The sequence below is a fragment of the Odontesthes bonariensis genome, chromosome 2 (assembly GCF_027942865.1).
Source record: "Odontesthes bonariensis isolate fOdoBon6 chromosome 2, fOdoBon6.hap1, whole genome shotgun sequence".
Classification (NCBI taxonomy): Eukaryota; Metazoa; Chordata; class Actinopteri; order Atheriniformes; family Atherinopsidae; genus Odontesthes; species Odontesthes bonariensis.
This window is the reverse complement of record NC_134507.1, coordinates 36,771,727-36,796,599: the sequence shown is the minus strand read 5'-3', so window position 1 is coordinate 36,796,599 and position 24,873 is coordinate 36,771,727. Positions and strand designations below refer to the sequence as shown.

General features: G+C 46.1%; 25 non-coding genes across 25 annotated transcripts; all 25 read right to left on the bottom strand.

Annotated features, from left to right (window-relative positions):
- Positions 1-42: 42 nt before the first annotated feature.
- On the bottom strand, positions 43-155 carry LOC142374216 (U5 spliceosomal RNA). The gene has a single exon (XR_012768666.1). It is a non-coding gene; the product is annotated as a U5 spliceosomal RNA (small nuclear RNA).
- Positions 156-759: 604 nt separating this feature from the next.
- Positions 760-878, bottom strand: LOC142400827 (5S ribosomal RNA). The gene has a single exon (XR_012772971.1). It is a non-coding gene; the product is annotated as a 5S ribosomal RNA (ribosomal RNA).
- Positions 879-1,242: 364 nt separating this feature from the next.
- LOC142370170 (U2 spliceosomal RNA) lies at positions 1,243-1,433 on the bottom strand. Its single transcript, XR_012767809.1, has one exon. It is a non-coding gene; the product is annotated as a U2 spliceosomal RNA (small nuclear RNA).
- A 304-nt stretch (positions 1,434-1,737) lies between these two features.
- Positions 1,738-1,850, bottom strand: LOC142373404 (U5 spliceosomal RNA). The gene has a single exon (XR_012768473.1). It is a non-coding gene; the product is annotated as a U5 spliceosomal RNA (small nuclear RNA).
- A 604-nt stretch (positions 1,851-2,454) lies between these two features.
- Positions 2,455-2,573, bottom strand: LOC142375289 (5S ribosomal RNA). Its single transcript, XR_012768917.1, has one exon. It is a non-coding gene; the product is annotated as a 5S ribosomal RNA (ribosomal RNA).
- A 364-nt stretch (positions 2,574-2,937) lies between these two features.
- Positions 2,938-3,128, bottom strand: LOC142369875 (U2 spliceosomal RNA). Its single transcript, XR_012767729.1, has one exon. It is a non-coding gene; the product is annotated as a U2 spliceosomal RNA (small nuclear RNA).
- A 304-nt stretch (positions 3,129-3,432) lies between these two features.
- On the bottom strand, positions 3,433-3,545 carry LOC142373401 (U5 spliceosomal RNA). The gene has a single exon (XR_012768472.1). It is a non-coding gene; the product is annotated as a U5 spliceosomal RNA (small nuclear RNA).
- Positions 3,546-4,149: 604 nt separating this feature from the next.
- On the bottom strand, positions 4,150-4,268 carry LOC142400822 (5S ribosomal RNA). Its single transcript, XR_012772970.1, has one exon. It is a non-coding gene; the product is annotated as a 5S ribosomal RNA (ribosomal RNA).
- A 364-nt stretch (positions 4,269-4,632) lies between these two features.
- LOC142369867 (U2 spliceosomal RNA) lies at positions 4,633-4,823 on the bottom strand. Its single transcript, XR_012767727.1, has one exon. It is a non-coding gene; the product is annotated as a U2 spliceosomal RNA (small nuclear RNA).
- A 304-nt stretch (positions 4,824-5,127) lies between these two features.
- On the bottom strand, positions 5,128-5,240 carry LOC142373397 (U5 spliceosomal RNA). Its single transcript, XR_012768471.1, has one exon. It is a non-coding gene; the product is annotated as a U5 spliceosomal RNA (small nuclear RNA).
- A 604-nt stretch (positions 5,241-5,844) lies between these two features.
- Positions 5,845-5,963, bottom strand: LOC142400909 (5S ribosomal RNA). The gene has a single exon (XR_012772997.1). It is a non-coding gene; the product is annotated as a 5S ribosomal RNA (ribosomal RNA).
- A 364-nt stretch (positions 5,964-6,327) lies between these two features.
- Positions 6,328-6,518, bottom strand: LOC142369860 (U2 spliceosomal RNA). Its single transcript, XR_012767725.1, has one exon. It is a non-coding gene; the product is annotated as a U2 spliceosomal RNA (small nuclear RNA).
- Positions 6,519-6,822: 304 nt separating this feature from the next.
- LOC142373393 (U5 spliceosomal RNA) lies at positions 6,823-6,935 on the bottom strand. The gene has a single exon (XR_012768470.1). It is a non-coding gene; the product is annotated as a U5 spliceosomal RNA (small nuclear RNA).
- Positions 6,936-7,539: 604 nt separating this feature from the next.
- LOC142400902 (5S ribosomal RNA) lies at positions 7,540-7,658 on the bottom strand. The gene has a single exon (XR_012772996.1). It is a non-coding gene; the product is annotated as a 5S ribosomal RNA (ribosomal RNA).
- A 364-nt stretch (positions 7,659-8,022) lies between these two features.
- LOC142369855 (U2 spliceosomal RNA) lies at positions 8,023-8,213 on the bottom strand. The gene has a single exon (XR_012767723.1). It is a non-coding gene; the product is annotated as a U2 spliceosomal RNA (small nuclear RNA).
- Positions 8,214-8,517: 304 nt separating this feature from the next.
- LOC142373388 (U5 spliceosomal RNA) lies at positions 8,518-8,630 on the bottom strand. Its single transcript, XR_012768469.1, has one exon. It is a non-coding gene; the product is annotated as a U5 spliceosomal RNA (small nuclear RNA).
- A 604-nt stretch (positions 8,631-9,234) lies between these two features.
- LOC142375266 (5S ribosomal RNA) lies at positions 9,235-9,353 on the bottom strand. Its single transcript, XR_012768913.1, has one exon. It is a non-coding gene; the product is annotated as a 5S ribosomal RNA (ribosomal RNA).
- A 364-nt stretch (positions 9,354-9,717) lies between these two features.
- Positions 9,718-9,908, bottom strand: LOC142369848 (U2 spliceosomal RNA). Its single transcript, XR_012767722.1, has one exon. It is a non-coding gene; the product is annotated as a U2 spliceosomal RNA (small nuclear RNA).
- A 304-nt stretch (positions 9,909-10,212) lies between these two features.
- On the bottom strand, positions 10,213-10,325 carry LOC142373385 (U5 spliceosomal RNA). Its single transcript, XR_012768468.1, has one exon. It is a non-coding gene; the product is annotated as a U5 spliceosomal RNA (small nuclear RNA).
- Positions 10,326-10,929: 604 nt separating this feature from the next.
- On the bottom strand, positions 10,930-11,048 carry LOC142375282 (5S ribosomal RNA). Its single transcript, XR_012768916.1, has one exon. It is a non-coding gene; the product is annotated as a 5S ribosomal RNA (ribosomal RNA).
- Positions 11,049-11,412: 364 nt separating this feature from the next.
- Positions 11,413-11,603, bottom strand: LOC142369842 (U2 spliceosomal RNA). Its single transcript, XR_012767721.1, has one exon. It is a non-coding gene; the product is annotated as a U2 spliceosomal RNA (small nuclear RNA).
- Positions 11,604-11,907: 304 nt separating this feature from the next.
- On the bottom strand, positions 11,908-12,020 carry LOC142373380 (U5 spliceosomal RNA). The gene has a single exon (XR_012768467.1). It is a non-coding gene; the product is annotated as a U5 spliceosomal RNA (small nuclear RNA).
- Positions 12,021-12,624: 604 nt separating this feature from the next.
- Positions 12,625-12,743, bottom strand: LOC142375278 (5S ribosomal RNA). The gene has a single exon (XR_012768915.1). It is a non-coding gene; the product is annotated as a 5S ribosomal RNA (ribosomal RNA).
- Positions 12,744-13,107: 364 nt separating this feature from the next.
- LOC142370139 (U2 spliceosomal RNA) lies at positions 13,108-13,298 on the bottom strand. Its single transcript, XR_012767800.1, has one exon. It is a non-coding gene; the product is annotated as a U2 spliceosomal RNA (small nuclear RNA).
- A 9,531-nt stretch (positions 13,299-22,829) lies between these two features.
- Positions 22,830-22,901, bottom strand: trnap-agg (transfer RNA proline (anticodon AGG)). Its single transcript has one exon. It is a non-coding gene; the product is annotated as a tRNA-Pro (tRNA).
- Between the last annotated feature and the right edge of the window lie 1,972 nt (positions 22,902-24,873).

Here is a 24,873-nt window from a genome sequence, read left to right as displayed (position 1 = left end):
GCACAGCAAGAAGATTTCCTTTGCACAGACTGAATGGGCTTCACCCGCAAAGGTAAAGCCTTCCAAAAATAGAAACAACTCATTAATGCTGCTCTCCACGGAAGTCTTTAGTAAAAGGCGAAAGACTTGTAAGTTATGAAGAGAAACCAGAGTACGAGTATTTGACACTGCGGGAGCAGTGCATCAGGCTAGTTGGCATAGCCACCTTCCCCACGGTGAGCTTTGCTTGGTTGAGACGCTGGCTCCTCGGCCGACCAGGTAGGAACAATCGGGCCCTATTCAATGGCTGCTTTGTCTTTTACTCTGTGCAAAAGACTAGGGGTCTTGAGGCTTTGTTCTGACCGCTCATTGGGTGTAGAGGTTTTTTTCAAGCAATTCTCCCAGTCGGCCCAATCCCAGAGCCATCTCAAAGTGGAGTTCACTTTCACTCTCTTTTCGCAGACTAAAAGCCAGAGTTTTATCTCAGAAGCTAAGCAGAGTCGGGCCTGGTTAGTACTTGGATGGGGAGACCGCCTGGGAATACCAGGTGCTGTAAGCCTTTTGGCTTCTCCAGGCGCATGCAGTTTGACTGCGTCAAATGCAAAGGCAGTCCCTGTTTGACTTTTTGGAACTGCTCCTTTGTCAGGACAAAGTTAAATGTATGAGGATCAAAGGCAACCATGACCTGGGACACCTTAGCAGATCCAGGATCAGCAAGATGGATCACAGGGTGATCAACAGATGTTTCAACAAAAGACATGCAGAGAGAAGAGAGAAAAATGCTTACAGCACCTGGTATTCCTAAGCGGTCTCCCATCCAAGTACTAACCAGGCCCGACCCTGCTTGGCTTCCGAGTTCGGACGAGATCGGGCGTGGTCAGGGCGGTGTGGCCGTAAGCCACAATCCCCGTGACAAATATGTGTTACATAGGTGCTGGAACCATACGTTGCCCCTATTTTACCAGAGAGTTGGCTTGAGAGGCTGATGTTGAGCCTGCACGTCGACTTCCCTGATGTGATTGTTCTCTGCAGCTGAAAATGGGACTCTCAGATAACTTAGTGTGTGTCTGTCAAGCTCCTCTGTTCTCTGTGTGTAGTTTGGTGTTCATGGTCATACAGAGAAACCAGGGAAGCTCAATCCCACGACGTGCTCATAAGCTGCGTCTTTTCTAAAGATTATAGTTCCATTTTAGAAGTCAGAATACAATGGCTCCCTGAAACTACCACCATGTACCGCTGGTTTTGTTATTTCACAAGAGTTGGGAAGAGTGGACCGTTCCCTGCGGCACTGCAGTACCGGGTCGATGCGTGGAGTGAACGGAGCAAGCCCCTTTTTCAACCCCTGTGCCTAAAAATCCATTTAATATGTAGTCCTCATATAGAGGACGTATCAGATATTAAACTGATAAGAACAGATACTACACTTGATCTTAGCCAAAAGGCCGAGAAGCGATAACCCTCCACTGTTTCACGTCCGAGAGCCCTTCCTGGCACAATGCGCACTTGTGGCGGTGCTCTTTTTTTGCCTACAAAGCGTCACTTTGCACCTCCGCCCACCCGCTGCAGTGAGCACTCTTCAGCCGTTTCAGATGGTACAACTTTGCACTCCCGCCCGCTCCACTGAGCACCATTCAAACAACAACAATTTAGCGCTCCAGCTTTGAACATGGGCACGGTCTCAACAAATAAGGTGACTCTACTCCGAGAAGTCACTTGGCACAGCAAGAAGATTTCCTTTGCACAGACTGAATGGGCTTCACCCGCAAAGGTAAAGCCTTCCAAAAATAGAAACAACTCATTAATGCTGCTCTCCACGGAAGTCTTTAGTAAAAGGCGAAAGACTTGTACGTTATGAAGAGAAACCAGAGTACGAGTATTTGACACTGCGGGAGCAGTGCATCAGGCTAGTTGGCATAGCCACCTTCCCCACGGTGAGCTTTGCTTGGTTGAGACGCTGGCTCCTCGGCCGACCAGGTAGGAACAATCGGGCCCTATTCAATGGCTGCTTTGTCTTTTACTCTGTGCAAAAGACTAGGGGTCTTGAGGCTTTGTTCTGACCGCTCATTGGGTGTAGAGGTTTTTTTCAAGCAATTCTCCCAGTCGGCCCAATCCCAGAGCCATCTCAAAGTGGAGTTCACTTTCACTCTCTTTTCGCAGACTAAAAGCCAGAGTTTTATCTCAGAAGCTAAGCAGAGTCGGGCCTGGTTAGTACTTGGATGGGGAGACCGCCTGGGAATACCAGGTGCTGTAAGCCTTTTGGCTTCTCCAGGCGCATGCAGTTTGACTGCGTCAAATGCAAAGGCAGTCCCTGTTTGACTTTTTGGAACTGCTCCTTTGTCAGGACAAAGTTAAATGTATGAGGATCAAAGGCAACCATGACCTGGGACACCTTAGCAGATCCAGGATCAGCAAGATGGATCACAGGGTGATCAACAGATGTTTCAACAAAAGACATGCAGAGAGAAGAGAGAAAAATGCTTACAGCACCTGGTATTCCTAAGCGGTCTCCCATCCAAGTACTAACCAGGCCCGACCCTGCTTGGCTTCCGAGTTCGGACGAGATCGGGCGTGTTCAGGGCGGTGTGGCCGTAAGCCACAATCCCCGTGACAAATATGTGTTACATAGGTGCTGGAACCATACGTTGCCCCTATTTTACCAGAGAGTTGGCTTGAGAGGCTGATGTTGAGCCTGCACGTCGACTTCCCTGATGTGATTGTTCTCTGCAGCTGAAAATGGGACTCTCAGATAACTTAGTGTGTGTCTGTCAAGCTCCTCTGTTCTCTGTGTGTAGTTTGGTGTTCATGGTCATACAGAGAAACCAGGGAAGCTCAATCCCACGACGTGCTCATAAGCTGCGTCTTTTCTAAAGATTATAGTTCCATTTTAGAAGTCAGAATACAATGGCTCCCTGAAACTACCACCATGTACCGCTGGTTTTGTTATTTCACAAGAGTTGGGAAGAGTGGACCGTTCCCGGCGGCACTGCAGTACCGGGTCGATGCGTGGAGTGAACGGAGCAAGCCCCTTTTTCAACCCCTGTGCCTAAAAATCCATTTAATATGTAGTCCTCATATAGAGGACGTATCAGATATTAAACTGATAAGAACAGATACTACACTTGATCTTAGCCAAAAGGCCGAGAAGCGATAACCCTCCACTGTTTCACGTCCGAGAGCCCTTCCTGGCACAATGCGCACTTGTGGCGGTGCTCTTTTTTTGCCTACAAAGCGTCACTTTGCACCTCCGCCCACCCGCTGCAGTGAGCACTCTTCAGCCGTTTCAGATGGTACAACTTTGCACTCCCGCCCGCTCCACTGAGCACCATTCAAACAACAACAATTTAGCGCTCCAGCTTTGAACATGGGCACGGTCTCAACAAATAAGGTGACTCTACTCCGAGAAGTCACTTGGCACAGCAAGAAGATTTCCTTTGCACAGACTGAATGGGCTTCACCCGCAAAGGTAAAGCCTTCCAAAAATAGAAACAACTCATTAATGCTGCTCTCCACGGAAGTCTTTAGTAAAAGGCGAAAGACTTGTACGTTATGAAGAGAAACCAGAGTACGAGTATTTGACACTGCGGGAGCAGTGCATCAGGCTAGTTGGCATAGCCACCTTCCCCACGGTGAGCTTTGCTTGGTTGAGACGCTGGCTCCTCGGCCGACCAGGTAGGAACAATCGGGCCCTATTCAATGGCTGCTTTGTCTTTTACTCTGTGCAAAAGACTAGGGGTCTTGAGGCTTTGTTCTGACCGCTCATTGGGTGTAGAGGTTTTTTTCAAGCAATTCTCCCAGTCGGCCCAATCCCAGAGCCATCTCAAAGTGGAGTTCACTTTCACTCTCTTTTCGCAGACTAAAAGCCAGAGTTTTATCTCAGAAGCTAAGCAGAGTCGGGCCTGGTTAGTACTTGGATGGGGAGACCGCCTGGGAATACCAGGTGCTGTAAGCCTTTTGGCTTCTCCAGGCGCATGCAGTTTGACTGCGTCAAATGCAAAGGCAGTCCCTGTTTGACTTTTTGGAACTGCTCCTTTGTCAGGACAAAGTTAAATGTATGAGGATCAAAGGCAACCATGACCTGGGACACCTTAGCAGATCCAGGATCAGCAAGATGGATCACAGGGTGATCAACAGATGTTTCAACAAAAGACATGCAGAGAGAAGAGAGAAAAATGCTTACAGCACCTGGTATTCCTAAGCGGTCTCCCATCCAAGTACTAACCAGGCCCGACCCTGCTTGGCTTCCGAGTTCGGACGAGATCGGGCGTGGTCAGGGCGGTGTGGCCGTAAGCCACAATCCCCGTGACAAATATGTGTTACATAGGTGCTGGAACCATACGTTGCCCCTATTTTACCAGAGAGTTGGCTTGAGAGGCTGATGTTGAGCCTGCACGTCGACTTCCCTGATGTGATTGTTCTCTGCAGCTGAAAATGGGACTCTCAGATAACTTAGTGTGTGTCTGTCAAGCTCCTCTGTTCTCTGTGTGTAGTTTGGTGTTCATGGTCATACAGAGAAACCAGGGAAGCTCAATCCCACGACGTGCTCATAAGCTGCGTCTTTTCTAAAGATTATAGTTCCATTTTAGAAGTCAGAATACAATGGCTCCCTGAAACTACCACCATGTACCGCTGGTTTTGTTATTTCACAAGAGTTGGGAAGAGTGGACCGTTCCCGGCGGCACTGCAGTACCGGGTCGATGCGTGGAGTGAACGGAGCAAGCCCCTTTTTCAACCCCTGTGCCTAAAAATCCATTTAATATGTAGTCCTCATATAGAGGACGTATCAGATATTAAACTGATAAGAACAGATACTACACTTGATCTTAGCCAAAAGGCCGAGAAGCGATAACCCTCCACTGTTTCACGTCCGAGAGCCCTTCCTGGCACAATGCGCACTTGTGGCGGTGCTCTTTTTTTGCCTACAAAGCGTCACTTTGCACCTCCGCCCACCCGCTGCAGTGAGCACTCTTCAGCCGTTTCAGATGGTACAACTTTGCACTCCCGCCCGCTCCACTGAGCACCATTCAAACAACAACAATTTAGCGCTCCAGCTTTGAACATGGGCACGGTCTCAACAAATAAGGTGACTCTACTCCGAGAAGTCACTTGGCACAGCAAGAAGATTTCCTTTGCACAGACTGAATGGGCTTCACCCGCAAAGGTAAAGCCTTCCAAAAATAGAAACAACTCATTAATGCTGCTCTCCACGGAAGTCTTTAGTAAAAGGCGAAAGACTTGTACGTTATGAAGAGAAACCAGAGTACGAGTATTTGACACTGCGGGAGCAGTGCATCAGGCTAGTTGGCATAGCCACCTTCCCCACGGTGAGCTTTGCTTGGTTGAGACGCTGGCTCCTCGGCCGACCAGGTAGGAACAATCGGGCCCTATTCAATGGCTGCTTTGTCTTTTACTCTGTGCAAAAGACTAGGGGTCTTGAGGCTTTGTTCTGACCGCTCATTGGGTGTAGAGGTTTTTTTCAAGCAATTCTCCCAGTCGGCCCAATCCCAGAGCCATCTCAAAGTGGAGTTCACTTTCACTCTCTTTTCGCAGACTAAAAGCCAGAGTTTTATCTCAGAAGCTAAGCAGAGTCGGGCCTGGTTAGTACTTGGATGGGGAGACCGCCTGGGAATACCAGGTGCTGTAAGCCTTTTGGCTTCTCCAGGCGCATGCAGTTTGACTGCGTCAAATGCAAAGGCAGTCCCTGTTTGACTTTTTGGAACTGCTCCTTTGTCAGGACAAAGTTAAATGTATGAGGATCAAAGGCAACCATGACCTGGGACACCTTAGCAGATCCAGGATCAGCAAGATGGATCACAGGGTGATCAACAGATGTTTCAACAAAAGACATGCAGAGAGAAGAGAGAAAAATGCTTACAGCACCTGGTATTCCTAAGCGGTCTCCCATCCAAGTACTAACCAGGCCCGACCCTGCTTGGCTTCCGAGTTCGGACGAGATCGGGCGTGGTCAGGGCGGTGTGGCTGTAAGCCACAATCCCCGTGACAAATATGTGTTACATAGGTGCTGGAACCATACGTTGCCCCTATTTTACCAGAGAGTTGGCTTGAGAGGCTGATGTTGAGCCTGCACGTCGACTTCCCTGATGTGATTGTTCTCTGCAGCTGAAAATGGGACTCTCAGATAACTTAGTGTGTGTCTGTCAAGCTCCTCTGTTCTCTGTGTGTAGTTTGGTGTTCATGGTCATACAGAGAAACCAGGGAAGCTCAATCCCACGACGTGCTCATAAGCTGCGTCTTTTCTAAAGATTATAGTTCCATTTTAGAAGTCAGAATACAATGGCTCCCTGAAACTACCACCATGTACCGCTGGTTTTGTTATTTCACAAGAGTTGGGAAGAGTGGACCGTTCCCGGCGGCACTGCAGTACCGGGTCGATGCGTGGAGTGAACGGAGCAAGCCCCTTTTTCAACCCCTGTGCCTAAAAATCCATTTAATATGTAGTCCTCATATAGAGGACGTATCAGATATTAAACTGATAAGAACAGATACTACACTTGATCTTAGCCAAAAGGCCGAGAAGCGATAACCCTCCACTGTTTCACGTCCGAGAGCCCTTCCTGGCACAATGCGCACTTGTGGCGGTGCTCTTTTTTTGCCTACAAAGCGTCACTTTGCACCTCCGCCCACCCGCTGCAGTGAGCACTCTTCAGCCGTTTCAGATGGTACAACTTTGCACTCCCGCCCGCTCCACTGAGCACCATTCAAACAACAACAATTTAGCGCTCCAGCTTTGAACATGGGCACGGTCTCAACAAATAAGGTGACTCTACTCCGAGAAGTCACTTGGCACAGCAAGAAGATTTCCTTTGCACAGACTGAATGGGCTTCACCCGCAAAGGTAAAGCCTTCCAAAAATAGAAACAACTCATTAATGCTGCTCTCCACGGAAGTCTTTAGTAAAAGGCGAAAGACTTGTACGTTATGAAGAGAAACCAGAGTACGAGTATTTGACACTGCGGGAGCAGTGCATCAGGCTAGTTGGCATAGCCACCTTCCCCACGGTGAGCTTTGCTTGGTTGAGACGCTGGCTCCTCGGCCGACCAGGTAGGAACAATCGGGCCCTATTCAATGGCTGCTTTGTCTTTTACTCTGTGCAAAAGACTAGGGGTCTTGAGGCTTTGTTCTGACCGCTCATTGGGTGTAGAGGTTTTTTTCAAGCAATTCTCCCAGTCGGCCCAATCCCAGAGCCATCTCAAAGTGGAGTTCACTTTCACTCTCTTTTCGCAGACTAAAAGCCAGAGTTTTATCTCAGAAGCTAAGCAGAGTCGGGCCTGGTTAGTACTTGGATGGGGAGACCGCCTGGGAATACCAGGTGCTGTAAGCCTTTTGGCTTCTCCAGGCGCATGCAGTTTGACTGCGTCAAATGCAAAGGCAGTCCCTGTTTGACTTTTTGGAACTGCTCCTTTGTCAGGACAAAGTTAAATGTATGAGGATCAAAGGCAACCATGACCTGGGACACCTTAGCAGATCCAGGATCAGCAAGATGGATCACAGGGTGATCAACAGATGTTTCAACAAAAGACATGCAGAGAGAAGAGAGAAAAATGCTTACAGCACCTGGTATTCCTAAGCGGTCTCCCATCCAAGTACTAACCAGGCCCGACCCTGCTTGGCTTCCGAGTTCGGACGAGATCGGGCGTGGTCAGGGCGGTGTGGCTGTAAGCCACAATCCCCGTGACAAATATGTGTTACATAGGTGCTGGAACCATACGTTGCCCCTATTTTACCAGAGAGTTGGCTTGAGAGGCTGATGTTGAGCCTGCACGTCGACTTCCCTGATGTGATTGTTCTCTGCAGCTGAAAATGGGACTCTCAGATAACTTAGTGTGTGTCTGTCAAGCTCCTCTGTTCTCTGTGTGTAGTTTGGTGTTCATGGTCATACAGAGAAACCAGGGAAGCTCAATCCCACGACGTGCTCATAAGCTGCGTCTTTTCTAAAGATTATAGTTCCATTTTAGAAGTCAGAATACAATGGCTCCCTGAAACTACCACCATGTACCGCTGGTTTTGTTATTTCACAAGAGTTGGGAAGAGTGGACCGTTCCCGGCGGCACTGCAGTACCGGGTCGATGCGTGGAGTGAACGGAGCAAGCCCCTTTTTCAACCCCTGTGCCTAAAAATCCATTTAATATGTAGTCCTCATATAGAGGACGTATCAGATATTAAACTGATAAGAACAGATACTACACTTGATCTTAGCCAAAAGGCCGAGAAGCGATAACCCTCCACTGTTTCACGTCCGAGAGCCCTTCCTGGCACAATGCGCACTTGTGGCGGTGCTCTTTTTTTGCCTACAAAGCGTCACTTTGCACCTCCGCCCACCCGCTGCAGTGAGCACTCTTCAGCCGTTTCAGATGGTACAACTTTGCACTCCCGCCCGCTCCACTGAGCACCATTCAAACAACAACAATTTAGCGCTCCAGCTTTGAACATGGGCACGGTCTCAACAAATAAGGTGACTCTACTCCGAGAAGTCACTTGGCACAGCAAGAAGATTTCCTTTGCACAGACTGAATGGGCTTCACCCGCAAAGGTAAAGCCTTCCAAAAATAGAAACAACTCATTAATGCTGCTCTCCACGGAAGTCTTTAGTAAAAGGCGAAAGACTTGTACGTTATGAAGAGAAACCAGAGTACGAGTATTTGACACTGCGGGAGCAGTGCATCAGGCTAGTTGGCATAGCCACCTTCCCCACGGTGAGCTTTGCTTGGTTGAGACGCTGGCTCCTCGGCCGACCAGGTAGGAACAATCGGGCCCTATTCAATGGCTGCTTTGTCTTTTACTCTGTGCAAAAGACTAGGGGTCTTGAGGCTTTGTTCTGACCGCTCATTGGGTGTAGAGGTTTTTTTCAAGCAATTCTCCCAGTCGGCCCAATCCCAGAGCCATCTCAAAGTGGAGTTCACTTTCACTCTCTTTTCGCAGACTAAAAGCCAGAGTTTTATCTCAGAAGCTAAGCAGAGTCGGGCCTGGTTAGTACTTGGATGGGGAGACCGCCTGGGAATACCAGGTGCTGTAAGCCTTTTGGCTTCTCCAGGCGCATGCAGTTTGACTGCGTCAAATGCAAAGGCAGTCCCTGTTTGACTTTTTGGAACTGCTCCTTTGTCAGGACAAAGTTAAATGTATGAGGATCAAAGGCAACCATGACCTGGGACACCTTAGCAGATCCAGGATCAGCAAGATGGATCACAGGGTGATCAACAGATGTTTCAACAAAAGACATGCAGAGAGAAGAGAGAAAAATGCTTACAGCACCTGGTATTCCCAAGCGGTCTCCCATCCAAGTACTAACCAGGCCCGACCCTGCTTGGCTTCCGAGTTCGGACGAGATCGGGCGTGGTCAGGGCGGTGTGGCTGTAAGCCACAATCCCCGTGACAAATATGTGTTACATAGGTGCTGGAACCATACGTTGCCCCTATTTTACCAGAGAGTTGGCTTGAGAGGCTGATGTTGAGCCTGCACGTCGACTTCCCTGATGTGATTGTTCTCTGCAGCTGAAAATGGGACTCTCAGATAACTTAGTGTGTGTCTGTCAAGCTCCTCTGTTCTCTGTGTGTAGTTTGGTGTTCATGGTCATACAGAGAAACCAGGGAAGCTCAATCCCACGACGTGCTCATAAGCTGCGTCTTTTCTAAAGATTATAGTTCCATTTTAGAAGTCAGAATACAATGGCTCCCTGAAACTACCACCATGTACCGCTGGTTTTGTTATTTCACAAGAGTTGGGAAGAGTGGACCGTTCCCGGCGGCACTGCAGTACCGGGTCGATGCGTGGAGTGAACGGAGCAAGCCCCTTTTTCAACCCCTGTGCCTAAAAATCCATTTAATATGTAGTCCTCATATAGAGGACGTATCAGATATTAAACTGATAAGAACAGATACTACACTTGATCTTAGCCAAAAGGCCGAGAAGCGATAACCCTCCACTGTTTCACGTCCGAGAGCCCTTCCTGGCACAATGCGCACTTGTGGCGGTGCTCTTTTTTTGCCTACAAAGCGTCACTTTGCACCTCCGCCCACCCGCTGCAGTGAGCACTCTTCAGCCGTTTCAGATGGTACAACTTTGCACTCCCGCCCGCTCCACTGAGCACCATTCAAACAACAACAATTTAGCGCTCCAGCTTTGAACATGGGCACGGTCTCAACAAATAAGGTGACTCTACTCCGAGAAGTCACTTGGCACAGCAAGAAGATTTCCTTTGCACAGACTGAATGGGCTTCACCCGCAAAGGTAAAGCCTTCCAAAAATAGAAACAACTCATTAATGCTGCTCTCCACGGAAGTCTTTAGTAAAAGGCGAAAGACTTGTACGTTATGAAGAGAAACCAGAGTACGAGTATTTGACACTGCGGGAGCAGTGCATCAGGCTAGTTGGCATAGCCACCTTCCCCACGGTGAGCTTTGCTTGGTTGAGACGCTGGCTCCTCGGCCGACCAGGTAGGAACAATCGGGCCCTATTCAATGGCTGCTTTGTCTTTTACTCTGTGCAAAAGACTAGGGGTCTTGAGGCTTTGTTCTGACCGCTCATTGGGTGTAGAGGTTTTTTTCAAGCAATTCTCCCAGTCGGCCCAATCCCAGAGCCATCTCAAAGTGGAGTTCACTTTCACTCTCTTTTCGCAGACTAAAAGCCAGAGTTTTATCTCAGAAGCTAAGCAGAGTCGGGCCTGGTTAGTACTTGGATGGGGAGACCGCCTGGGAATACCAGGTGCTGTAAGCCTTTTGGCTTCTCCAGGCGCATGCAGTTTGACTGCGTCAAATGCAAAGGCAGTCCCTGTTTGACTTTTTGGAACTGCTCCTTTGTCAGGACAAAGTTAAATGTATGAGGATCAAAGGCAACCATGACCTGGGACACCTTAGCAGATCCAGGATCAGCAAGATGGATCACAGGGTGATCAACAGATGTTTCAACAAAAGACATGCAGAGAGAAGAGAGAAAAATGCTTACAGCACCTGGTATTCCTAAGCGGTCTCCCATCCAAGTACTAACCAGGCCCGACCCTGCTTGGCTTCCGAGTTCGGACGAGATCGGGCGTGTTCAGGGCGGTGTGGCCGTAAGCCACAATCCCCGTGACAAATATGTGTTACATAGGTGCTGGAACCATACGTTGCCCCTATTTTACCAGAGAGTTGGCTTGAGAGGCTGATGTTGAGCCTGCACGTCGACTTCCCTGATGTGATTGTTCTCTGCAGCTGAAAATGGGACTCTCAGATAACTTAGTGTGTGTCTGTCAAGCTCCTCTGTTCTCTGTGTGTAGTTTGGTGTTCATGGTCATACAGAGAAACCAGGGAAGCTCAATCCCACGACGTGCTCATAAGCTGCGTCTTTTCTAAAGATTATAGTTCCATTTTAGAAGTCAGAATACAATGGCTCCCTGAAACTACCACCATGTACCGCTGGTTTTGTTATTTCACAAGAGTTGGGAAGAGTGGACCGTTCCCGGCGGCACTGCAGTACCGGGTCGATGCGTGGAGTGAACGGAGCAAGCCCCTTTTTCAACCCCTGTGCCTAAAAATCCATTTAATATGTAGTCCTCATATAGAGGACGTATCAGATATTAAACTGATAAGAACAGATACTACACTTGATCTTAGCCAAAAGGCCGAGAAGCGATAACCCTCCACTGTTTCACGTCCGAGAGCCCTTCCTGGCACAATGCGCACTTGTGGCGGTGCTCTTTTTTTGCCTACAAAGCGTCACTTTGCACCTCCGCCCACCCGCTGCAGTGAGCACTCTTCAGCCGTTTCAGATGGTACAACTTTGCACTCCCGCCCGCTCCACTGAGCACCATTCAAACAACAACAATTTAGCGCTCCAGCTTTGAACATGGGCACGGTCTCAACAAATAAGGTGACTCTACTCCGAGAAGTCACTTGGCACAGCAAGAAGATTTCCTTTGCACAGACTGAATGGGCTTCACCCGCAAAGGTAAAGCCTTCCAAAAATAGAAACAACTCATTAATGCTGCTCTCCACGGAAGTCTTTAGTAAAAGGCGAAAGACTTGTACGTTATGAAGAGAAACCAGAGTACGAGTATTTGACACTGCGGGAGCAGTGCATCAGGCTAGTTGGCATAGCCACCTTCCCCACGGTGAGCTTTGCTTGGTTGAGACGCTGGCTCCTCGGCCGACCAGGTAGGAACAATCGGGCCCTATTCAATGGCTGCTTTGTCTTTTACTCTGTGCAAAAGACTAGGGGTCTTGAGGCTTTGTTCTGACCGCTCATTGGGTGTAGAGGTTTTTTTCAAGCAATTCTCCCAGTCGGCCCAATCCCAGAGCCATCTCAAAGTGGAGTTCACTTTCACTCTCTTTTCGCAGACTAAAAGCCAGAGTTTTATCTCAGAAGCTAAGCAGAGTCGGGCCTGGTTAGTACTTGGATGGGGAGACCGCCTGGGAATACCAGGTGCTGTAAGCCTTTTGGCTTCTCCAGGCGCATGCAGTTTGACTGCGTCAAATGCAAAGGCAGTCCCTGTTTGACTTTTTGGAACTGCTCCTTTGTCAGGACAAAGTTAAATGTATGAGGATCAAAGGCAACCATGACCTGGGACACCTTAGCAGATCCAGGATCAGCAAGATGGATCACAGGGTGATCAACAGATGTTTCAACAAAAGACATGCAGAGAGAAGAGAGAAAAATGCTTACAGCACCTGGTATTCCTAAGCGGTCTCCCATCCAAGTACTAACCAGGCCCGACCCTGCTTGGCTTCCGAGTTCGGACGAGATCGGGCGTGTTCAGGGCGGTGTGGCCGTAAGCCACAATCCCCGTGACAAATATGTGTTACATAGGTGCTGGAACCATACGTTGCCCCTATTTTACCAGAGAGTTGGCTTGAGAGGCTGATGTTGAGCCTGCACGTCGACTTCCCTGATGTGATTGTTCTCTGCAGCTGAAAATGGGACTCTCAGATAACTTAGTGTGTGTCTGTCAAGCTCCTCTGTTCTCTGTGTGTAGTTTGGTGTTCATGGTCATACAGAGAAACCAGGGAAGCTCAATCCCACGACGTGCTCATAAGCTGCGTCTTTTCTAAAGATTATAGTTCCATTTTAGAAGTCAGAATACAATGGCTCCCTGAAACTACCACCATGTACCGCTGGTTTTGTTATTTCACAAGAGTTGGGAAGAGTGGACCGTTCCCGGCGGCACTGCAGTACCGGGTCGATGCGTGGAGTGAACGGAGCAAGCCCCTTTTTCAACCCCTGTGCCTAAAAATCCATTTAATATGTAGTCCTCATATAGAGGACGTATCAGACATTAAACTGATAAGAACAGATACTACACTTGATCTTAGCCAAAAGGCCGAGAAGCGATAACCCTCCACTGTTTCACGTCCGAGAGCCCTTCCTGGCACAATGCGCACTTGTGGCGGTGCTCTTTTTTTGCCTACAAAGCGTCACTTTGCACCTCCGCCCACCCGCTGCAGTGAGCACTCTTCAGCCGTTTCAGATGGTACAACTTTGCACTCCCGCCCGCTCAGGACAAAGTTAAATGTATGAGGATCAAAACCAACAATGGCCTGGGACATCTCAGCAGGTCCAGGATCAGAAATATGGAGACTGAGGGCCAATAGAAACAGAGGTGTCTGCCAACCAATCAGCAGCAGCCGAAGCAGGTTAACTTCCTCGTGTCTGTGTGTCTGTGTGTGTGTGTGTCACAGGGTGATCGGCAAATTTTTCAACACAAGACATGCAGGACGCAGAAGTAAATATAACTGTATTTTTTTGAAGAATTGCAAAGAATTGTCCTTGTGGATAAAAATCACGTCATTAACATCCATTTCTGTGACGGAAGTTAATAATTATTTGTGTTGACAGCAGCACCGTCACTGTGATGGAGAGTGCATGAGAGTGTTATAAATAGTAGCCGATGGATCATTATTGTCTATACCTGGGTGGTAGAACACAAACAGTTATACACATAGATTATATAAACCACCCCAGTCAGAACATCACCTGAGATGTCTACCCTGTAAGGGACATTTGTTTTTTGAGGTGTGGGAGTTAGAGGCAGCTGGAAGCTCTAACAGTCAACCAGCCACAGAGGATGAAGCTCTGATCACTTTTTTCTCATTCTCATGAGAAAATCTCAGCAATCTCATTGCTTTACAACTTCACCGCTTGACTAGGCTCATGGATTATCTATATACAATACATCTTCACTGTAAAGTCCAATAGCTGCCCTGACATACATACATTCCTTAACTTTACTAGGTTAATTACCATATGCACTTATGACTGATTTTTATGAAGTAAAAGTTAGTTGCATGGTGAAAAATGCAAAAAACTTAGTGTTTAGAGTGAAGATGACTTTATTTAGAGTGAAGCTCATTCAACAATAAGTAGCAACACAGTCTCACTCCCACTGCGCATTCAAAGAAGAAGAAGTGTGCATGGTGCAACATTCAGTCTCTCCCCCTCAGCAAAGTATATTAGGTCTATGTCAGCAACGCAGCAGTCCAGCACACAGGCCGGGGCACTGAGGGCAGCCTGCTGAGTCCACTTTTTTTAATTCTTTTGAAGAAGAATAAATAAGGTAAGTTATCAAGCAAGTATGTTTGTTAATATGTTTTAATTACTGCTCTGACAGTTAGCGTTCACTAGCTAACGTTAGCATTAGTTAGCTAGCTAACGAACCAAACAGGCATAACGTTAGCCTGTTCAGGCCATGGTTAAGGCGAGTTTGGGAGGTTTCCCAGTCCTGTGATTATCTTAAAACCATCGAAAAGTTCCAAAGCCTAATTACTTTGAAAGTCTCACATTTGAAATGTTGTAGCATGAGTTTTCCGTTTTCCCCAAATTGACAGCGATGGCATTTTGGCCTGACTTTCAAATTTGCAACGTGGAAATGACAGTTTTCAGTTAAGGCAGCATGAATGTGTTTGATGCAGAGAGGAGGATAAATGAGGTTCATAATGCACTGGCGCTGTCTTTCCTTGGGGAAATGGTGAAGGCTGGTGTAGTAGCATAGATGCTTTCGCATCCTATGAGTCATGATGGCCCTAATTGCACACCGCAATAAGGGTAAATAGCCATTGACTGCTGGTGGGATGGACTATATAGCCCAGTTACCTCCTCATCTCGCTCTTTTTGCGCTCCGTGCCCATATTATATCCCAGCAGAGTGGCTGAGCTCAGGTGTCTTGCTCCGTGTGCTACACATAACCCAGTTGGTTTGAGGTGGTATTACTATTTTCAAAATAAATTGGCAATTGGCAACAATTTATCAAGAACCCATTTTAAATTTTGAACTTCATACCAATATTGTTCCATATGTAGTATCTATGTGGGGGAAAATTATGTTTGTAGATCAATGACCAAGAAAGAAGCATCTGTTTATGAAAGTAGGATAGTTTTGAGGGGATTTTTTCAACATTATAATTACAAAGTAAAAAGAAATTTAGGCCTCCTAATTTAGAGAAAATTAAATTCGGTATGAAGTTCCAAATTGAAGATGTGTTCTTGATAAATTGTTTAAGCCAATTTATCCATAAGGTCACTGTGAGTGTTCATAATGGCCAAATGTGTTAGTCTCTCCTGCGTCATGGTGCTGCGCAGCCAGGTTTTCAGGCTGAGAAAGAGCGCTCAGATGCTGTGACAGATATGGGCAGGGCCAGGGAAAGCCTAATGATCTTCTCCACCTCTGACAGCATGGAGCGGGGTTGGTGCTGCAAGGTTTGCAGGATGGACCCCTTTGCAGGACAGCCCTCCTCTTTCCCCCGTCCCTACACACAACTATAAAGAATGTGAAGGGGACAAAGGGCCTCCTCACACTGGAGGGCAAAGTTGTTCAGGTATGTTGATTTGTCTTCATCAGAAGAACACACTAATACACTCAGATAAATTACCGTGCTTAATTGTAATTCAGAGATACAAACATTTTAGGTAGACAAAGTAATGCAGTAAAAATCTGTGATTTTCTTGTAAACAACAGACTTTCTGCAGCTTTATTGTCTAATGATCAGTATTTGAAATGTTTTATTACGGAAAAGCTGTTGCAATGACATGTTTAGGTCTAATTAGACCACTAAGTGATTGAACTTGTTCTTATTTAGCTCTCAGCTGTGAAAAAGGTCCGCAGTGGGAGAGAGGAGGTCCCGCTGCGTGAGGTGAAGCTGCAGCAGGTAAGACCAGAGAACGGGAGGATTGGAGAGGAGGGACAGCCTCTGTAGTTTCTAGCTAAGGGAAGATAAAATAAGATAACTTTCATATTCTGTGATTACCTTAGTAGTCTATGGGAGTGTGCTAACTGTCTCTTTCTGTGGCGCTGGTTGTTTATATGTTTACTGTGGTCACTTGTAGGCTGCACATTACAGAGTAATCTCTGGTGCCTTTATAGTTCTGACATCTCATACTGTGTTCTGTACAGGATAAAGCTTCTGCCTCCCTCACGCTGTGGCGGGAAGCTGCAGTCCAGGAGCTGGACCTCGGCAGCCAGTGCAGGATTACCCACTTAAAGTCCAACATGGATGCAGGAGGGGACTTCCTGCACACAACACCCTACAGCAATGTAGAAGTAAAAAGCATTCTAATTCATCTAATCTAAAAACACATTCTAATCAGGATCAGAATGAGCTTTATTTGCCAAGTCGGTAGGCACATACAAAGAGTTGTTTTCTCTGGTTTAAACATGTAAAAGGCCACATGAAGTTTGGAGGTCTGCAGCAATTGACTCTGCAGAAAGGTCGCCAACCTTCTGCAGAGTCCATTGCTACAGACCTCCAAACCCGCTCTGTCATTTTACGTGGCCGACCACTTGGTGGCTGAGCTGCTGGCGTTCCCAGTCGCTTCCACTTTGTTCTAACACCACTGACAGCTGACTGTGGGACATTTAGGAGCGAGGAAATGTCTCCACTGGACTTGTTGCACAGGTGGCATCCTATCATGGCACCACGCTGGAATCCACTGAGCTCCTGAGAGCGAGCCATTCTTTCACAGATGTTTGTAGAAGCAGTCTGCATGCCGAGGGGCTTGCATTTCTACACCTGTGGCCATGGAAGTGATGGGAACCCCTGAATTTAATTATCTGGATGAGTGAGTGAATACTTTTGGCAATCTAGTGTATATTATACAGACATAAAATGGCAAATGATCTGACACAATTGAGAAAGAGATTAAAGAAATAAACAAGGAGTAAGAAAGGGGTTTAATATCTAGCTGCAAGGTATTATGGGACATAGGTGCTGTTTGTTTTGGCAGGTGCTGATTGTGACTGATGAGGCAGCTGGAGTGGAGGTGATGGGCGTGATGGAGAGCAGCACAGGGGGGGTGCTGGAGCTCCTCATGTCCAGCACCGAAGTGTTTTATATTTCCCAGGACTTGTGGGAGCCCTTGAAAAGGGTAAAGTCTTTCTAAATATAAAATATATTGGGAAAAAAATCATTAACATTGAGGCAGTGGAAAGACCCTGCCCTCTGGCAGAATAAATTTCATATATATGTATATAGTTTACACATAGTTAATATTGTTTTATGTTCTATTTTTATTAATGACGTTTCTTTGAAAATATAATGAAAAGGAATTTAAATCCAGCATTTGGCTCAGTTGTATTGCTGTGGTAATATAGTCTGTGAAGATGAAGTGAAGATAAAAACTCTCCCAACCAAGGCTCAGCTCTGAAATATACTGACAGGAATTTCAGATGTGAGATGGTGACAGAGGGAGGACACCTGGAAGAAACCCTGGACAGAATCAGACTTCAGATTTATTCATCTATTCAATAAAGATATATTTCAGTACTCTGTTTTAACGTAACATATAACAGTACAGATGTACATGTTCATTTATTTGTCATTTCAGTTCAGTTTTATTAACACAGACACAATTAAAAGAAGTAGGTAAGGTAGCTAAAGAATCCTACAAAATGCACCGTAACTTCTGTTCAATCCCGAGCACGCACAGAAGTGTGGGAAGAAAAAACTGAGTTTTAACAGGAAGAAAGCTCCATCAGAACCAGAACCAGGAAGGGCGGCCATCTGCCTGGAGCAGCTGGGGCTGAGAGGACAGAAAAGAGGGGACAACAAGCAGCGTAACACCAGGCCAGGGACACCTGCTGAGAGAGGAACAAGTTAATGACAACAATGATGTCACATGTACATGGAGAGGAGAGGTGCATCATGGGAGCTCCCCCAGCAGGCTGGGCCTATAGCAGCAGAACTATGGGATGTTTCAGGCTCAGCTGAGCCATCCCTAACTATAAGCTTCATCAGAAAGGAAAGTTTTAAGCCTGATCTTAAAAGTAGAGAGGGTGTCTGCTTCCTGACGCCAAACTGGCAGCTGGTTCCACAGAGAGGGGCCTGATAACGGAAGGCTCTGCTCTGCCATTTACACAAAAGGCTGAGATTGACATTATGCAGGACAGGTCCGATCCCTCGGTCAGTATATAGCTCATGCAAATTTGACTGTATCCATTGAACTTATGATAGAATCATGCACCGTATTAGTCATTTTGGGGAACTCTGATTAAAGTTTTAATAATGTCTCTTGCTGACATTACATTTTATAACATTTAAGTCTAACACACCATGTTATTGTGATAAAATTAAAGGTTACGACTCTTAAATAACAGTACAACAGCTACAAGAGGTCCAGGTTACACATATAACAGGGCTAAAATTGACAGGATTTCAGGTGAAAAACACTTTGAAAGATGGAAGTTGTAACAATCCTAAACCTGTCACTTGATTTCATTGTAAGACACAATTTTTTTTTGTTCTATTAACAAAATTTCAACAAACTTCTATAACTGCTTAACTTGACGGATAAACATACATTTATATTTATACATAAATATCTGTTGTTGTAATATAATGTAAATGTAATTTAAATATCTCAAGTGTTTCCAGTTAAAGCGAGTCTGCCATGTCAGCAGAAAGTATTACCTCATTGCTGAATATACTGTCCTGTTCCTGTGGGCAGTGTCAGTGATTGACAGATAAAGCAGCCAATCAGCACATGATGTTCACTGCAGGGCAGCTGCATACTCGTGTGTACAGTATCTGACTAAATACATCCCAAAGAAGGAAAGTGGTCTGTCAGAGTACCTGCAAACTGTCATGGAGAATTCCAACATGGACAGAGTTAATGAGTGTGATGAGATGAGAGCTGGCATGCAGGCTTACTCCAGAAAGAGAGAGATCAGTGCTCAGGAGTGTGTGACTCGTGCATGTGGAATAAAGATGAAGAAGTGCTCACGCAGTGTTGTGTTCATTCCTACTGATGACAGTCCAGTGAAAATGAGTCGCCCCATGTCATTCTTGGAGGACACCCCGTCAGAGTCTCGTAATGTCTGGATGACGAGTTTGAGTGACAAATACAAAGCCAGACCCGAGACCCCAGAGTATGAGGAGATGTGCTCGGCTGATTTTGCTGCTAGCTGCAGGTTTGTCAGTGCAGACCACTCAAAGCGTGATGGTGTTTCACCACTTCTGAATGAGCTGGGATTTGTCCAAAGGCGGAAAAATGATAAGCCCTCTGTCATCAGATATTACCAATGTTCCAAGGAGAAACAGCCCGAGCAGTTTTATGCCAGATTACTGAGACTGTACCTTCCTCACCGATCCGAGTATGAAATACCAAGTGCCCATCTTCCAACCTACGAGTCTTTGTACAACTCTGGCTGGGTGCAGCTCCCAGGCTCAAACCGTCCTGAGAGCGTGAAAAACATTATACAAACACACAGAGACTAATATGAGAAACACACTGAGGAGATTGAGAATGCACTTGTAGAGTTTGAGGAGAGCAGAGAGCATGTGATGGATGAATGGTGTAATCTGGCTCCTGAATCTGAAGTTGTGATGATGAGCTGCAGCAAAGAGAGCCAGACGATGAGCAGGAACATGTGCCCGACTATTGTCCTCAGTCTGCTGCTGTGACAGAAATGATAGCCATCAGAGAACCCCCAGCTGTGGATCCAGCTGTGCTGCGGCAGATGTATCAGAACCTGAAGCAGAAGCAGGCCTGTGTGTTCCATGCTATCAGAGACTGCTGCATTAAACTTGTGTGTGGCCTAAATCCAGAGCAGTTTTTCTTTTATGTCAACGGTGATGCGGGAACAGGAAAGTCCCACCTGATGAAATGCATTTACTCAGAGGCATCTAAGATACTGAGCAAACTGCTGCTACATGCAGAGGAGTTTGACATATCAAAGCCAACTGTTTTACTCTCTTCTTTCACTGGAGCTGCAGCTTTCAGCATCTGTGGCACAACACTGCACTCTCTGCTGAAGCTTCCACGCAGTCTGAAAGCACCAATCCAAGGACTCGCTAACCAACTGGATGAACTCAGATCTGAACCTTTTAATGCTCAAATCATCATTATCGATGAGATCTCCATGGTTTCAAAGCCTCTTTTTGCTTATGTGGACGCAGGACTGAAACAGATCAAAGGCAATCAGAGAGCGTTTGGTGGAATGTCAGTTTTAGCTGTTGGAGATTTCTATCAGCTGCCGCCTGTGCGCCAGTCTAAACCTCTGTGTGTACACGACCCAGCAGATACTGACCTGTGGCAGGAACATTTTCAGATGATCACTCTGACTGAGATCTTGAGACAGAAGGATGATGTTGCCTTTGCAGACGTGCTGAACAGGATTGGGGTGAAACCAAAGGCAGATGAGCTGTCTCAGGCTGACAGAGATTTGTTGTCACAGGCCATCACTGAACCAGCTCTTTGTCCCACTGAGCTTCTGCACATTTTCCCCACCAATAAGTTGGTTGATGAACACAACTCAGCAACACTGGCTTTGTTCCATTCCAACATTATCACGATGGATGCAGATGACTTCCAGAAAGATCCCGAACAGGCAGAATGGCCCGTAAAGACACACCATGTAAGGGAGGCCGAAATGATTTAGCCCACACTCTGAAAGCTGCTGAAGGTGCTCGTGTCATGCTCACCAGAAACTTTGACATTCAGAACGGTCTGGTTAACGGTGCTTCTGCCACACTGATGTGCATAGTGACTTCTGAGGATGATCAACACATCACTAAGCTGGGCCTGAGGATGGATAATCAGACAGGTGTAGCAAGAATCCAGAGTGGAGCTCCAGAATCTGCCAATCTGGTTTACATGGAGAGAGCAGAGGAGAAGCTGAAACAGAACGGAGTGCTACGTAGACAGTTTCCTGTGAGGCTGGCGTTCTCCTGCACTGTCCATAAAACCCAGGGCCTCACAACACATGCAGCTGAGAGACGTCACCCTGCTGAGAGCTACATAAGCCATACCTGCTTCAAAGACTTTCTGCAGGGACACCACGTCCATATTTCTAGAAATGAGAGCTGCTCCTTCCAAAGTGGGATGCATGCCGTCTCTCCAGGTTTTCTTCAGAAAGATTGCCAATTATCTATGTAGCCCACGTTGTTTGCTGGACACCATCTGGACAACCAGCGATTGTAGGACGACATGCGGCTAAACATGTCATCACTGGTCAGATTTGGCAGGGGTCCAGAGAAAACTACGGAGTCCCACATTGTTTTGGAAAAATTACACAACGATGCAATATTAATTTTAGTGACCTCCGATTGGCGTAACCGGGTGTCATTAATGCCGACGTGAATAACTATTTTACCATATTTACGTTTATCCTTAGCCAGCAGTTTTAAATAGGATTCTATGTCGCCCGCTCTGGCCCCTGGAATGCATTTGACTATGGCCGCTGGTGCCTCTAATGCCACGTTTCTGACTATAGAGGTGCCAGTTACCAGGGTTTTGTCCTCAGCGGGTGTGTCGCTGAGTGGGGAAAATCTATTTGAAGCATGGACAGGTCGATGGTGAACAACGGGCTTGACTTTAGAGCTATGCCTCTTCCTGACAGTCACCCAGCCACCCTGTAATCCCGGCTGCTCAGGTTCTGCTAGGGGGAGGCTAATTGAGCTAGCTACGCTAGGTGGCTCCACACTGGCAAAAGGGGCCTGGCTCGCTATCGGTTGATTTTCAACAGTGCAGAGCCGAGCTTCCAATTAAGATAACCTCGCCTCGAAAACTACAAAAAGACTACATTTGTTACATGTACATTATCGCTAAAGGAGGCAGAGGAGTAACTAAACATCTGACACACGGAGAGGGTGAAAGCAGGAGATGGAGGGAGAGAACTGGTAGCCATGCTAAGCTAGAGAACCAGACACACCGCTAAAAAGTGAGAATAAAGATTAAAGATCTGTAGGAGTGTGTTAGAAAAGAACGGTAAGCTATAGAGTTAATTATGCAAAATTGTGTAAGTTATAGATAAAAATAAAGTGATTATCAATAGTCCAAGAGGAGCAAGAAATTCCACAGAACACAAGCAAGGTAACAGGAAGTGATGCAATACGTCTTACCGCAAAGCAAAGCGTCACAGCGTCAATCAACCACCACCAAGACTCCTTTAATGTTGGGCATGTTCAGTCTATGTTCAGTCAGTGTTGCTTCCATCTTTTTTTTTATTTCAAAGTTCTCTTATTCTAAAGTGGAGATTAGTTGCCAAAAGTATGTGTAAATGAATCTGTAACACTACAAATCCCTGCTGTGAGTGTAAACTTGTGGAGGGTCAACGTAAACTCCAAGTAAAAGCCGGGATAACGGTTTGTCTAGCTAAAAATTGCATTGTAAAAAAAAAAGAGCTGTTCACTTAACTGTCAGTGGCTTTAATGTTGGGGATGTTCAGTCTATGTCCTCAATAACTTCACTCATGTTGAGTGAAGGGAGAGCCAACTGCTCCAGCTCCAAACAATATAGGAAGACAGGACATTTTTGCAGTTGTTATCAGCACTCTTAATGAACAATTTGGATGAGCAAAGAGAGATGCATTTGAGATCAAGGAAGGTACCCAAAGTTAACCATCAAGCTTTCCGTATAGGTTTATTAAAGAATGAGGGCTCGTCCAGGATTTGTACCTGGAACCTCTTGCACCCTAAGCAAGAATCATACCCCTAGACCAACGAGCCAAAAGGTGGTCTTTTTGTGTTTCGTGAGAGCGCGCGGACAGCTGACGTAGCCATGGAATCCTGGGAATTTGTAATTGCTTTCTTTCTTCTTTGACTTTTCCAGAGCAATGAGCCTATATTGTTTGGAGTTGGCTCTCCCTTCACTCAACATGAGTGAAGTTATTAGGCACATACACTGAACAGCCCACAAAAACTCCTGAGACCAATGAGTCAATACTCACCGCCAGGTTCCACCAATTCACATCACATTTTATCAAGAAGCCCAACTTTAAGATAGAACAGGTCTATATCTCCATTTCTCTAACATTGACTTGAAGCGTTTCAATCTGGATTTATAGAACAAATACCAAAAATGCTTTAGATAGTACTGCAGAGGGTGTGCTTACATGATACAGGTACTTATGAGTGGATCTGTCTTTCAAATTCCAGATAAGAAATTCATTTAAGAAGGACTTGAAGCAACTTCGGAATGAGTGGCGGAGGTTTGAGCTGTATTTCCCTATTTGGGGCTTTGATTCCAAATGCATTACTGTAAATGTTATAGTCATTGATTCAATCCTTCTCTGATTTCACAGCAAAGCAGAGACACAAGGCCAGTAAACCAGGGAAGGGCTCATCCAGGATTTGAACCTGAGACCTCTCGCACCCAAAGCGAGAATCATACCCCTAGACCAACAAGCAAGGGTTTGCAACTTTAGGCGTTGTACGAGCGCCGCAGGCCACAGATAGCAAAACGATATCCTCGGAAGGTACATTCGATCATCGAATAGAAACATCCTACAACTTTCAGTTCAGCTCACTCAATGTCAGTGTTGCTTCCATCTTTTTTTATTTCAAAGTTCTCTTATTCTAAAGTGGAGATTAGTTGCCAAAAGTATGTGTAAATGAATCTGTAACACTACAAATCCCTGCTGTGAGTGTAAACTTGTGGAGGGTCAGTGTAAACTCCAAGTAAAAGCCGGGATAACGGTTTGTCTAGCTAAAAATTGCATTGTAAAAAAAGAAGAGCTGTTCACTTAACTGTCAGTGGCTTCAATGTTGGGGATGTTCAGTCTATGTCCTCAATAACTTCACTCATGTTGAGTGAAGGGAGAGCCAACTGCTACAGCTCCAAACAATATAGTAAGACAGGACATTTTTGCAATTGTTATCAGCACTCTTAATTAACAATTTGGATGAGCAAAGAGAGACGCATTTGAGATCAAGTAAGGTACCCAAAGTTAACCATCAAGCTTTCCGTATTGGTTTCTTAAAGTAGGAAGGCTTGTCTGGGATTTGAACCTGGGACCTCTCGCACCCTAAGCGAGAATCATACCGCTAGACCAGGGGTCTCCAACCTTTTCCCCTCTGAGAGCTACTTTCACAAAATAAAAATGGCCGAGAGCTACTCGTGTTTTGTAACATTTATTGTCATCGCTCATTTTGAACAAACAAACTCAATAAGCCTTCTTTTCCTGAACATTTGCAATATGTTACTGTCCACATCTCACATTCTGTATTAAAACATTAAAAATAAAGAACAAAAATTGCATTCACAATAAAAACCATTTAGTTCAGTTCAATATTGAGCAGTGAAGGTGTGTGTGTGTGTGTGTGTGTGTGTGTGAGTGAATGTGTTCAGAAGTTCAGCCTTTTTAGCTATTGAGATGACTGACACTGCAAGGAGTCAACAAGAGAGGTGTATGCTGGAGTGTATCCACTTAAGTTCACTCTTATGGAGTCATTTAAATGTTCATCGGTCAGTCTCGTTCTGAGCTTTGATTTCAGGACATTCATGTCAGAAAAAGCTGACTCACAGAGGTATGTAGACCCAAACAAAGCAGACATTTTCAGAGCTGCTTGGTTAAGATTTTCATAATCATATGGCTCTACCAACCTCCAGAAATGCTGTGAATGCTGCTGAGACTTTAACTGCACATTGTTTTGAAGGTTTATAACCTCCATTTCCATTTCCTCAGGATCGACTCAGAAA